Source organism: Populus trichocarpa, chromosome 2 (genome assembly GCF_000002775.5).
Source record: "Populus trichocarpa isolate Nisqually-1 chromosome 2, P.trichocarpa_v4.1, whole genome shotgun sequence".
NCBI classification, from domain to species: Eukaryota; Viridiplantae; Streptophyta; class Magnoliopsida; order Malpighiales; family Salicaceae; genus Populus; species Populus trichocarpa.
This window is the reverse complement of record NC_037286.2, coordinates 19162084-19176025: the sequence shown is the minus strand read 5'-3', so window position 1 is coordinate 19176025 and position 13942 is coordinate 19162084. Positions and strand designations below refer to the sequence as shown.

Here is a 13942-nt window from a genome sequence, read left to right as displayed (position 1 = left end):
AAGAGCCCCTAGGCACTCAGATATCAGCAACGAATTCCTGTCACGGGTGACGGAAGAATTCGCCATCCCAAACAGCCCCTACAGACTGAGAAATCATCAACGAACTGCTGTCACGGGTGACACATGGATTCGACCGCCCAAACAGTCGTAGGGACTCAGAAATCAACAACGAACTGCTGTCACGGGTGACAGATGGATTCGACAGCCCAAACAGTCGTAGGGACTTAGAAATCATCAACGAACTGCTGTCACGGGTGACGCATGGATTCGACAACCCAAACAGCCCCTAGGCACTCAGATATCACCAACGAACTACTCTCACTGGTGACGCATTGATTCAAAGCGCAAACAGCCCCTATGGACTGAGAAATAATCAATGAACTACTGTCACGGGTGACACATGGATTCAACAGCCTAAACAGCCCCTATGGCTCAGATATCATCAACGAACTGCTGTCTCGGGTGACGCATGTATTCGACAGCCCAAAGAGCCCCTAGGCACTCAGATATCACCAACGAACTGCTGTTACGGGTGACGCATGGATTCGACAACCCAAACAGCACTTACGGACTCAGAAATCATCAACGAATAGCTCTCACTAGTGACACATGGATTCCACAGCACAAATAGCCCTTATGGAATTAGAAATCATCAACGAACTGCTGTCACGGGTGACGCATGGATTCAACAGCGCAAAGAGCCCCTAGAGACTTATAAAACACCAACGAACTGCTGTCACGGCTGACGCATGTAGTCGACAGCGCAAACACCCCTTGAGACTTATAAAACAGCAACGAACTGCTGTCACGGGTAACCCATGGATTCTGTAACAACCCGGCTTTCTAAGCCCAAAACAATAGTAAATTTTTATATATATATATATATATATATATATATATTTAATACACATGGTGCCGGTAATCAAAGAACTTGAATCCTCACATCATCAAAATACAATCCATACAATCAACAGTTCATTCAAAAGCGAATCTTACACAAACACATAATATTAAGGTTGCATGATTTGAAGTTCATATTAAAAATATATATACATGGACATGAGTTTGCACTCTTATACTTCTAATAGCCATCACAAATTTTAAACAAAAAGGATCTAATAAAAGTTATACATTCAGTACATTGATCCCTACAAAATACATTGTGATTTAGAATGCATCTACTTAATTCCTTGCAAAAGTAGGTTCCCGTGTATCGGGTATCCTAGACATCTCGTTGGTGTGACGTCCCTGCAGCAGTACAAAACATTTAAGAGAAAACAAATACTTAATAATAATAATAATGGTAACTAACGGCCTAGCAATTAAATAAGCATTAACATTTATAATTTCTTCATGTATTTGATGTAACAATTAGTAGTACATATAGATACACAAGTTTTCAAATGCCATTCGCTGAAACTAGTCGTTTATTTGTCCCGGCTATCCATCAGGATTCCATAGCGATAGCTGCGTCGCTGCCAATCCTAAAATCGGCAGCCGAAACTACATCGCTGCCGATCAAGGAATCGGCAGCGAAACTGGGTCGCTGCCGATGTCTGTATCGGCAGCGAAGACTGCATCGCTGCCGATCCAGCATCGGCAGCGAATACTGTGTCGCTGCCGATCCAGAATCGGCAGCGGAACTGCGTCGCTGCCGATCCACAATCGGCAGCGAAATCATCCCTTTTTAACCCGGCCATCCATTCGGACGCCATTAGCCAAAGCTAATCATTCTTTGTCCCGGCCATCCATTCGGATGCCATTAGCCGAAGCTAATCACTCTTTGTCCCGGCCATCCGTTTGGATGCCATTAGCCGAAGCTAATCAGTCCTTCATCCCGGCCATCCATTCGGACGCCATTAGCCAAAGCTAATCACTCTTTGTCCCGGCCATCCGTTTGGATGCCATTAGCCGAAGCTAATCAGTCTTTTGTCCCAGCCATCCATTTGGATGCCATTAGCCGAAGCTAATCACTCTTTTATCAACAATTAAGCGTTCGACAATTTAATATCGGTTCTAACAATATGGTAGTACTCAAGTTAAAATATTCCAAGATTCAACGTATGAAAAAGAAAGGTGCAAGTCACCTACCTGCTCCACCTGTGGGTCGTTCCTGTCTTGATGATGGTCCAATCCCGACCGCACCACCTAAGACATCAATGGTCACAAATCAGCACAGTTGTATTTATTTTATTTTTGAATCACATTCATCATCACACTTATTTCAATAGTTCATATGTTCACATTCAAGTGTTCCCTATTTTACACCATCATATCATGAAATTGTTATTAGCATTTAAGTCATTACTGCCTAGGAGGCTTATTGCAGGAATCGGCAGCGAGAACTGGTTTGCTGCGGGCTGCCCAATTCGGCAGCGAGAACTGGTTCGCCGCAGGCTGCCAGTTCGGCAGCGAGAACTGCACCGCTGTTGGCGCCACAGTTTCGCTGCACAACGCACAACTCGGCAGCGAATATCACTTCGCTGCAGGAGGTTCAGCTGCGGCAGCGAAACAGAATTTCGCTGCGCAGCACACAAATCGGCAGCGAATATCAAATCACTGCAGGAGGTTCAGTTGCGTCAGCGAAACAGAATTTCGCTGCGCACCACACAAATCGGCAGCGAATATTAATTCGCTGCAGCAGGTTCAGTTGCGGCAGCGAAACAGAATTCCGCTGCGCAACACACAAATTGGCAGCGAATATGAATTCGCTGCAGCAGGTTCAGTTGCGGCAGCGAAACAGAATTTCGCTGCGCAACACACAAATCGGCAGCGAATATCAAATCGCTGCAGGAGGTTCAGTTGCGTCAGCGAAACAGAATTTCGCTGCGCAACACACAAATCGGCAGCGAATATTAATTCGCTGCAGCAGGTTCAGTTGCGGCAGCGAAACAGAATTTCGCTGCGCAACACACAAATCGGCAGCGAATATTAATTCGCTGCAGCAGGTTCAGTTGCGTCAGCGAAACAGAATTTCGCTGCGCAACACACAAATCGGCAGCGAATATCAAATCGCTGCAGGAGGTTCAGTTGCGGCAGCGAAACAGAATTTCGCTGCGCAACACACAAATCTGCAGCGAATATTAATTCGCTGCAGCAGGTTCAGTTGCATGAGCGAAACAGAATTTCGCTGCGCAACACACAAATCGGCAGCGAATATCAAATCGCTGCAGGAGGTTCAGTTGCGTCAGCCACACAGAATTTCGCTGCGCAACACACAAATCGGCAGCGAATATTAATTCGCTGCAGCAGGTTCAGTTGCGGCAGCGAAACAGAATTTCACTGCGCAACACACAAATCGGCAGCGAATATTAATTCGCTGCAGGAGGTTCAGTTGCGGCAGCGAAACAGAATTTCGCTGCGCAACACACAAATCGGCAGCGAATATTAATTCGCTGCAGCAGGTTCAGGTGCGGCAGCGAAACAGAATTTCGCTGCGCAACACACAAATCGGCAGCGAATATCAAATCGCTGCAGCAGGTTCAGTTGCGTCAGCGAAACAGAATTTCGCTGCGCAACACACAAATCGGCAGCGAATATCAAATCGCTGCAGGAGGTTCAGTTGCGGCAGCGAAACAGAATTTCGCTGCGCAACACACAAATCTGCAGCGAATATTAATTCGCTGCAGGAGGTTCAGTTGCGGCAGCGAAACAGAATTTCGCTGCGCAACACACAAATCGGCAGCGAATATGAATTCGCTGCAGCAGGTTCAGTTGCGGCAGCGAAACAGAATTTCGCTGCGCAACACACAAATCGGCAGCGAATATTAATTCGCTGCAGCAGGTTCAGTTGCGTCAGCGAAACAGAATTTCGCTGCGCAACACACAAATCGGCAGCGAATATCAAATCGCTGCAGGAGGTTCAGTTGCGGCAGCGAAACAGAATTTCGCTGCGCAACACACAAATCTGCAGCGAATATTAATTCGCTGCAGCAGGTTCAGTTGCATGAGCGAAACAGAATTTCGCTGCGCAACACACAAATCGGCAGCGAATATCAAATCGCTGCAGGAGGTTCAGTTGCGTCAGCCACACAGAATTTCGCTGCGCAACACACAAATCGGCAGCGAATATTAATTCGCTGCAGCAGGTTCAGTTGCGGCAGCGAAACAGAATTTCACTGCGCAACACACAAATCGGCAGCGAATATTATTTCGCTGCAGGAGGTTCAGTTGCGGCAGCGAAACAGAATTTCGCTGCGCAACACACAAATCGGCAGCGAATATTAATTCGCTGCAGCAGGTTCAGGTGCGGCAGCGAAACAGAATTTCGCTGCGCAACACACAAATCGGCAGCGAATATCAAATCGCTGCAGCAGGTTCAGTTGCGTCAGCGAAACAGAATTTCGCTGCGCAACACACAAATCGGCAGCAAATATTAATTCGCTGCAGCAGGTTCAGTTGCGGCAGCGAAACAGAATTTCGCTGCGCAACACACAAATATGCAGCGAATATTAATTCGCTGCAGCAGGTTCAGTTGCATGAGCGAAACAGAATTTCGCTGCGCAACACACAAATCGGCAGCGAATATCAAATCGCTGCAGGAGGTTCAGTTGCGTCAGCCACACAGAATTTCGCTGCGCAACACACAAATCGGCAGCGAATATTAATTCGCTGCAGCAGGTTCAGTTGCGGCAGCGAAACAGAATTTCACTGCGCAACACACAAATCGGCAGCGAATATTAATTCGCTGCAGCAGGTTCAGGTGCGGCAGCGAAACAGAATTTCGCTGCGCAACACACAAATCGGCAGCGAATATCAAATCGCTGCAGCAGGTTCAGTTGCGTCAGCGAAACAGAATTTCGCTGCGCAACACACAAATCGGCAGCAAATATTAATTCGCTGCAGCAGGTTCAGTTGCGGCAGCGAAACAGAATTTCGCTGCGCAACACACAAATCGGCAGCGAATATCAAATCGCTGCAGGAGGTTCAGTTGCGTCAGCGAAACAGAATTTCGCTGCGCAACACACAAATCGGCAGCGAATATTAATTCGCTGCAGCAGGTTCAGGTGCGGCAGCGAAACAGAATTTCGCTGCGCAACACACAAATCGGCAGCATCAATTTCAGCACAATCATCACAGCAGAACACATTAATTCCAGCAACAAACATCACAGCAGAACACATTAATTCCAGCAACAATCATCACAGCAGAACACATTAAGTCCAGCAACAACATCACAGCAGAACACATTAATTACCCCCTAGTTAAAGCCAGCCCTCTACCATGATTTGTTAGATGTTCTGAAATTGACTTTATTTCACTTTTGTTTGCTTGTTCTCTTGGTTAATTTCAGCTTCCTTCACAACTGGCTTAGGTCTTAGATCAATTCTTTTCTTAGGGTTTTTCTTCTTCAATTTCGTTTTTGATCTTATGGGGGAGAGGAAGAGAGTTTCATGACCCATACCTTCTGAATTTAACTAAGTTTGAGGAAGGTTTGACACTATTCAGCTGCTGGTTCTCCTCCTTCTTCTTCCTCTCACGTTTTCCAGCTCTCTTTTTCCTCTCCTCTATGCAGCTGCCCACTCCTCTCTCAAGGTCTCATCTCTCCCTCACAAGTTCACAAAGTAATCTCTAGTGGTCTGATTCACGTTTCTGTTGTGAAAGGGGAAGGGAAGAACGACATGCAGCTGCTGGATTTGGAAGAAGATGGGTCATTCTCTCTCCCCTCTTTGTATTTATACTACCCATCCAATGAAATGGGTTGTTTGGGGGTTGGTTTAGGTGTGTCCTTATCCTTGTTTGGTTTATCTAAAATCAGTTTTACCCCTCCCTCCCAGCTCTGCGTCACTGTTCATTGAGAAATCGGCAGCGAAAACTGCATCGCTGCCGATTTCTGCATCGGCAGCGAAAACTGCGTCACTGCCGATCAAGAAATGGGCAGCGAAAACTGTGTCGCTACCGATTTCTGTATCGGTAGTGAAGGCTGCGTCGCTGCCAAGTCCAGAATTGGCAGCGAAAACTGCATCGCTGCCGATTTCTGCATCGGCAGCGAAAACTGCGTCGCTGCCAAGTCCAGAATCGGCAGCGAATACTGCATCGCTGCCGATTTCTGCATCGGCAGCGAAAACTGCGTCGCTGCCGATTTCTGCATCGGCAGCGAAAACTGCATTCATCATCATCTCTCTCTCTCTAAATATATATATATTTTCCTTTGGGTGTTTACATTCTCCCCTCCTAAATATGAATTTCGTCCTCGAAATTTAAGAAGTTTCACACTCCATACCTGGTAGATCAAATAAATTGGGGTACTTTTTTCTCATCTCGGCCTCCCTCTCCCAAGTTTCCTCTTCTACTTGAGCATTTCGCCATAAGATTCTAATGATGGGGATCTTTTTGCTACGTAACTCCTTCACTTCTTGATCTAGTATCCTTATGGGCCTCAATTCCAGTGTTAAGTCTTCCTTGACCTCTATTGGGACCTGGGGTAGAACTCGGGCGGGGTCTACGTTAGCCTTCCTTAACAAGGAGACATGGAACACATCATGGACCCTGGCTAACTGTGGGGGCAAATCCACCTTGTAGGCTACTGGTCCAACTCGTTGTAAGATTTTGAAGGGTCCAATGAAACGGGGAGTTAACTTTCCTTTCAATCCAAATCGTAACATGTTCTTCCATGGGGCTACCTTCAGGAACACCTGGTCCCCCGTACTGAACTCGAGAGGTCTTCTCCTCACATCGGCATACTTCTTCTGTCTATCCTGTGCGGCTTTGATGCGATCCCTGATAATTCTCACTTTCTCCGTGGTGACTTGAACTAACTCTGCGCCATATAACTTCCGGTCCCCAATTTCCTCCCAACATAAAGGAATTCTACACCTCCTACCATACAAGGCTTCATATGGGGCCATCCCTATTGTGGCTTGGTGACTATTGTTATACGTGAACTCCACCAATGCCATGTGTTCCTCCCAGTTTCCTCCAAATTCTAGCACACATGCCCGTAATAGGTCTTCCAAGACTTGAATGACTCTTTCCGATTGGCCATCCGTTTGAGGGTGAAACGCAGTGCTCGTGTCCAATCTTGTCCCCAAGGCATGTTGTATGCTCGGCCAAAGTCGAGAGGTGAACCTAGGATCTCGATCCGATACAATGGACACCGGAATCCCATGAAGTCGTACCACCTCATTTATGTAGATCTTGGCAAGCTTGTCCACCGAGTCGGTCATCTTTACAGGCAAGAATAGTGCGGATTTCGTCAACCGATCCACAATGACCCATATTGCATCATTTCCTATTCTCCCCTTGGGAAATCCTGACACGAAATCCATGGTGATCATCTCCCACTTCCATTCTGGAATTTGTAATGGCTGTAATGGTCCCGCAGGCCTTTGGTGTTCAACCTTGACTTGTTGACATATCCCACACTTTGACACATACTCAGCTATTTCCCTTTTCATATTAGGCCACCAATAGAGGTGTTTCAGGTCTCGGTACATCTTAGTACTGCCAGGATGTATGGAGAATTTGGACTCATGTGCTTCTTGCAGAACCATACGTTTGACTGTTTCGTCATCAGGCACGTACAACCGTTGTCCCATCATCAAGGATCCATCATCCGCTACTCGGAATTTCATTTCTACCCCGGCCTCCACATTCTTCCTAATCTTGGATCCCACCTTGTCATGGAATTGGGCATGTAGTATCTGTTCTCGATACGTTGGTCGCACCAATAATTGGGCTACTAACCCACCTCTTGCATCAATTCCCAAATCTGCACCCAACTCTTTTAATTCTGCCAATTGCCGCTCCTTTCCCACTGTTAAGCTTCCCAAGGAGGCTTTATTTTTGCGACTGAGGGCATCTGCCACCACATTTGCTTTCCCCGGGTGGTATTCTATGGTGCAATCATAATCCTTAATGAGCTCTATCCACCTTCTTTGCCGCATGTTCAACTCCTTTTGCGACATCAGATACTTCAGGCTCTTATGATCAGTAAAAATTTGGGTTCGAGACCCATACAAATAGTGTCTCCATATCCTCAAGGCAAATCTACAGCTGCCAACTCCAGGTCGTGCACCGGGTAGTTCACCTCATGAGTCTTTAATTGCCTTGATGCATAGGCGATCACCTTCCCATGTTGCATCAAAACACACCCCAATCCCTTCCCCGAGGCATCACTATATACCACAAAACCCTCGGTCCCTGAGGGGAGAGTTAAGACTGGAGCAGTGGTGAGCCTCCTCTTCAATTCTTGGAAGCTTGCCTCACATTCTTCCGACCACACCCACTTCTTATCCTTCCTAGTTAGCTGGGTCAAAGGGGTTGCAATCAGGGAAAAACCTTCGATAAATCTCTGATAGTATCCTGCAAGTCCCAGGAAACTACGTATTTCAGTGACCGAAGTCGGTCTTTCCCATTTCAAGACTGCTTCAACTTTTTGAGGGTCGACAAAAACACCTTCGGCTGAAATGACATGTCCCAAAAACGTCACTCTTTTCAGCCAAAATTCACATTTACTCAATTTTGCATATAACTGGTGATCTCTCAAGGTTTGTAAGGTTTGTCTCAAGTGTTCTTCGTGCTCCTTGAAAGAATTCGAGTACACCAGTATATCATCAATGAATACCACCACAAACTTATCCAGGTATGGTTGGAAAACCCGATTCATCAAATCCATGAAGAGGGCTGGGGCGTTCGTCAACCCGAACGGTAACACCAAAAATTCATAGTGTCCGTAACGAGTTCTAAATGCGGTCTTTGCTACATCCGCTTCTTTAATCTTCATCTGATAGTACCCTGATCTCAGATCTATCTTCGAAAATGCCCTCGCTCCCTTTAATTGGTCGAACAAATCATCTATCCGAGGTAACGGATACTTGTTTTTCATTGTTATTTTGTTCAACTGTCGATAGTCAATACAAAGCCTATGGGTTCCATCTTTCTTTCTTACAAATAGGACCGGTGCTCCCCAAGGAGAATTACTGGGCCGTATGAACCCCTTGTCTAATAATTCCTGTAATTGAGTCTTTAACTCGTTCAGTTCTGCTGGAGCCATCCGATACGGTTGTTGGGCTATGGGTGGGACTCCAGGAAAAGTGTCTATAGACACCTCTACCTCTCGCTCCGGGGGTAGTCCTGGTAGTTCTTCTGGAAACACATCTGGGAAATCCTTCACCACAGGAATATCCTTCAATCGTGGACCTTCATCATCAGAGTTTAAGATGTATGCGAGGTATCCGATACATCCCTTTCTTAAAAGTTTTTGGGCTGTTACCACCGATATTAAAGCATTCAGTTTGGGAAATCTCTCTCCTTCAAAAGTCATTTTCTCGCCCTTAGGTGTTTGAAAAGTAACAGTTTTAGCATAACAATCTATTAGTGCCTTGTATTTACTCAACCAATCCATGCCTAGTATTATGTCAAAATCATGCAGCTCTAAGGGAATCAAGTCTACTTCTGTTTCATACCCGGATAAACTAACCCCCACATCCACATATACAATATTTGTTTCAACCATGTTTCCCATTGGAGTTCCAATTACAAACCCCTTCTCTACTATTTCTACTTCCTTTCTCAATTTAGTGACACTTCTCTTAGCAATGAATGAGTGGGTGGCACCCGGATCAAACAATACATGCATATTAAAATCATTCAACAGTAGTGTACCTGCCACCACATCCGATGCAGCCCTGGCCTCCTCCTGTGTCAGGTGGAAGACCCTCCCTGGGGTCCGATCATTTTGTGCCCTCGGCTTCCCTCGACTGGAGTTTGCCCCTGATTGAGAAGATCTCACTGGCCTATTAACGGTGACTGACTGCTGGTGGCTCTGACTGGGCTGTCTATAGCTCTGTACTTGTCCGGTGTTTCTTTTGGGGCAATCCCTCTTGTAATGACCTTTCCCACCACAGTAATGACACCCTTGGCTAAGATACTGGCAGTTCCTCCACCTATGACCCTCTCCTCTGCACACAAAGCATCGCCCAGGGGAAACTGAGCAGTCCCCAGGGTGTTTTTGTCCACATTTTACACAAAAAGGATAGTCAACTCCCCTGCGGTCACCGGTCCCAGTTGAAGAGTTTGCCCTCGAGTGCGACTGTCCCGCCATCATTCTCCCACTTGACTGTTGGTGAGGCGGTAATATCAAACTCCCCTTCTTTCCGTGCTGCTCAAACACTCCACTTTTTCCTTTCTTCGGGTGCGGTGGTCTGCCGCTGAAATAGTCCCCATCTCTCTTTTTGCTTATACTCTGATACCCCCCTTGGCTTTCTCCAATACATGCCTCCAGAGCTTGTGCATCCTCAATCAACTCCCTCACCGATTTAAATCGCAAGGCGATCAATCCTTGTCTCAAATCCTGTCGTAAACCATCTCTCAACTTTTCAATCATATGTTCCTCTGTCGGCACATAATGTGGGGCGAACAATGAGAGGTCATGGAATCTCCTTTCGTACTCCAATACTGACATATCACCCTGTCTTAATGCTAAGAACTCTTGTTCTTTCACCTTGCGATGATACTTGGAATAAAACTGATTCTCAAACTCTGTCTTGAAATCACTCCAAGTTAGGGTCTCAGTCGCACGCCTCAGCTGAACTGTTTCCCACCATGTCATGGCCCTATCAGATAGTAACTGGGATGCACAATTTACCCTCAAACCCTCGGGTATGCTTATTTGAATCATTGTCTTTTCTACCTTCCTGATCCATCTTCCAGCTATCTCTGCATCTTGTTCCCCCATATACGGTTCACAGCCCATTTCCCTCATACTCTTGACTAGTCGCACCAGTGGTACCACATTATCCATGGTCATGCTGGTCGTAGGGGCTGCTGGTGGAATCTGCGTGGTAGGGGTTGTTTGTGCTGCTGAACTAGCCATGCCTTCCATCACTGCTTTAACTATTTGTACAAGGAGTCCTGCATCTACATATTGTGGGGGCACACCAGTTGGAACAGTAGATGGCTGTGCTTCTGATCTTTCTCGCTGCTCCGTTGCGACTAGGGGTGTTCCCTCTGTCTGATGAGACCTCGGGCCTTCTCCTGCCACCGTATCTTCCCCCTGCAAAGTTTCGGGCGGTATTATCGGAGCATGAGATGCCGTATCATCTAAGGGATCTTCGTCTTGCCAACCTTGGGCACCTCGGTTCATGCCCCTCCTTTCTAAGGAGGGTGGCTCAGTTCGTGTCCCTTGTCGGGTGCGTACCATCCTGAAATTCATCGCAACAACACATTTATTAATGATCCTCAGGATCCATACCAAGTGCTCTGATACCAACTGTAACAACCCGGCTTTCTAAGCCCAAAACAATAGTAAATTTTTATATATATATATATATATATATATTTAATACACATGGTGCCGGTAATCAAAGAACTTGAATCCTCACATCATCAAAATACAATCCATACAATCAACAGTTCATTCAAAAGCGAATCTTACACAAACACATAATATTAAGGTTGCATGATTTGAAGTTCATATTAAAAATATATATACATGGACATGAGTTTGCACTCTTATACTTCTAATAGCCATCACAAATTTTAAACAAAAAGGATCTAATAAAAGTTATACATTCAGTACATTGATCCCTACAAAATACATTGTGATTTAGAATGCATCTACTTAATTCCTTGCAAAAGTAGGTTCCCGTGTATCGGGTATCCTAGACATCTCGTTGGTGTGACGTCCCTGCAGCAGTACAAAACATTTAAGAGAAAACAAATACTTAATAATAATAATAATGGTAACTAACGGCCTAGCAATTAAATAAGCATTAACATTTATAATTTCTTCATGTATTTGATGTAACAATTAGTAGTACATATAGATACACAAGTTTTCAAATGCCATTCGCCGAAACTAGTCGTTTATTTGTCCCGGCTATCCATCCGGATTCCATAGCGATAGCTGCGTCGCTGCCAATCCTAAAATCGACAGCCGAAACTACATCGTTGCCGATCAAGGAATCGGCAGCGAAACTGGGTCGCTGCCGATGTCTGTATCGGCAGCGATGCAGTCTTCGCTGCCGATCCAGCATCGGCAGCGAATACTGTGTCGCTGCCGATCCAGAATCGGCAGCGGAACTGCGTCGCTGCCGATCCACAATCGGCAGCGAAATCATCCCTTTTTAACCCGGCCATCCATTCGGACGCCATTAGCCAAAGCTAATCATTCTTTGTCCCGGCCATCCATTCGGATGCCATTAGCCGAAGCTAATCACTCTTTGTCCCGGCCATCCGTTTGGATGCCATTAGCCGAAGCTAATCAGTCCTTCATCCCGGCCATCCATTCAGACGCCATTAGCCAAAGCTAATCATTCTTTGTCCCGGCCATCCGTTTGGATGCCATTAGCCGAAGCTAATCAGTCTTTTGTCCCAGCCATCCATTTGGATGCCATTAGCCGAAGCTAATCACTCTTTTATCAACAATTAAGCGTTCGACAATTTAATATCGGTTCTAACAATATGGTAGTACTCAAGTTAAAATATTCCAAGATTCAACGTATGAAAAAGAAAGGTGCAAGTCACCTACCTGCTCCACCTGTGGGTCGTTCCTGTCTTGATGATGGTCCCATCCCGACCGCACCACCTAAGACATCAATGGTCACAAATCAGCACAGTTGTATTTATTTTATTTTTGAATCACATTCATCATCACACTTATTTCAATAGTTCATATGTTCACATTCAAGTGTTCCCTATTTTACACCATCATATCATGAAATTGTTATTAGCATTTAAGTCATTACTGCCTAGGAGGCTTATTGTAGGAATCGGCAGCGAGAACTGGTTTGCTGCGGGCTGCCCAATTCGGCAGCGAGAACTGGTTCGCCGCAGGCTGCCAGTTCGGCAGAGAGAACTGCACCGCTGTTGGCGCCACAGTTTCGCTGCACAACGCACAACTCGGCAGCGAATATCACTTCGCTGCAGGAGGTTCAGCTGCAGCAGCGAAACAGAATTTCGCTGCGCAACACACAAATCGGCAGCGAATATGAATTCGCTGCAGCAGGTTCAGGTGCGGCAGCGAAACAGAATTTCGCTGCGCAACACACAAATCGGCAGCGAATATCAAATCGCTGCAGGAGGTTCAGTTGCGTCAGCGAAACAGAATTTCGCTGCGCAACACACAAATCGGCAGCGAATATGAATTCGCTGCAGGAGGTTCAGTTGCGTCAGGGAAACAGAATTTCGCTGCGCAACACACAAATCGGCAGCGAATATCAAATCGCTGCAGGAGGTTCAGTTGCGTCAGCGAAACAGAATTTCGCTGCGCAACACACAAATCGGCAGCGAATATTAATTCGCTGCAGCAGGTTCAGTTGCGTCAGCGAAACAGAATTTCGCTGCGCAACACACAAATCGGCAGCGAATATGAATTCGCTGCAGCAGGTTCAGTTGCGGCTGCGAAACAGAATTTCGCTGCGCAACACACAAATCGGCAGCGAATATCAAATCGCTGCAGCAGGTTCAGTTGCGGCAGCGAAACAGTATTTCGCAGCGCAACACACAAATCGGCAGCGAATATCAAATCGCTGCAGCAGGTTCAGTTGCGGCAGCGAAACAGAATTTCGCTGCGCAACACACAAATCGGCAGCGAATATCAAATCGCTGCAGCAGGTTCAGTTGCGGCAGCGAAACAGAATTTCGCTGCGCAACACACAAATCGGCAGCGAATATCAAAACGCTGCAGGAGGTTCAGTTGCGTCAGCGAAACAGAATTTCGCTGCGCAACACACAAATCAACAGCGAATATGAATTCGCTGCAGCAGGTTCAGTTGCGGCAGCGAAATAGAATTTCGCTGCGCAACACACAAATCGGCAGCGAATATCAAATCGCTGCAGGAGGTTCAGTTGCGGCAGCGAAACAGAATTTCGCTGCGCAACACACAAATCGGCAGCGAATATCAAATCGCTGCACGAGGTTCAGTTGCGTCAGCGAAACAGAATTTCGCTGCGCAACACACAAATCGGCAGCGAATATCAAATCGCTGCAGGAGGTTCA

General features: G+C 46.3%; 2 long non-coding RNA genes across 2 annotated transcripts; both read right to left on the bottom strand.

Annotated features, from left to right (window-relative positions):
- Positions 1 to 984: 984 nt before the first annotated feature.
- On the bottom strand, positions 985 to 5563 carry LOC127904971 (uncharacterized). The gene is made up of 3 exons (XR_008058465.1): positions 5405 to 5563; positions 2092 to 2148; positions 985 to 1248 (listed from the first exon to the last, which is right to left on the bottom strand). It is a non-coding gene; the product is annotated as an uncharacterized LOC127904971 (long non-coding RNA).
- A 5802-nt stretch (positions 5564 to 11365) lies between these two features.
- LOC127904972 (uncharacterized) lies at positions 11366 to 12782 on the bottom strand. The gene is made up of 2 exons (XR_008058466.1): positions 12473 to 12782; positions 11366 to 11629 (listed from the first exon to the last, which is right to left on the bottom strand). It is a non-coding gene; the product is annotated as an uncharacterized LOC127904972 (long non-coding RNA).
- Between the last annotated feature and the right edge of the window lie 1160 nt (positions 12783 to 13942).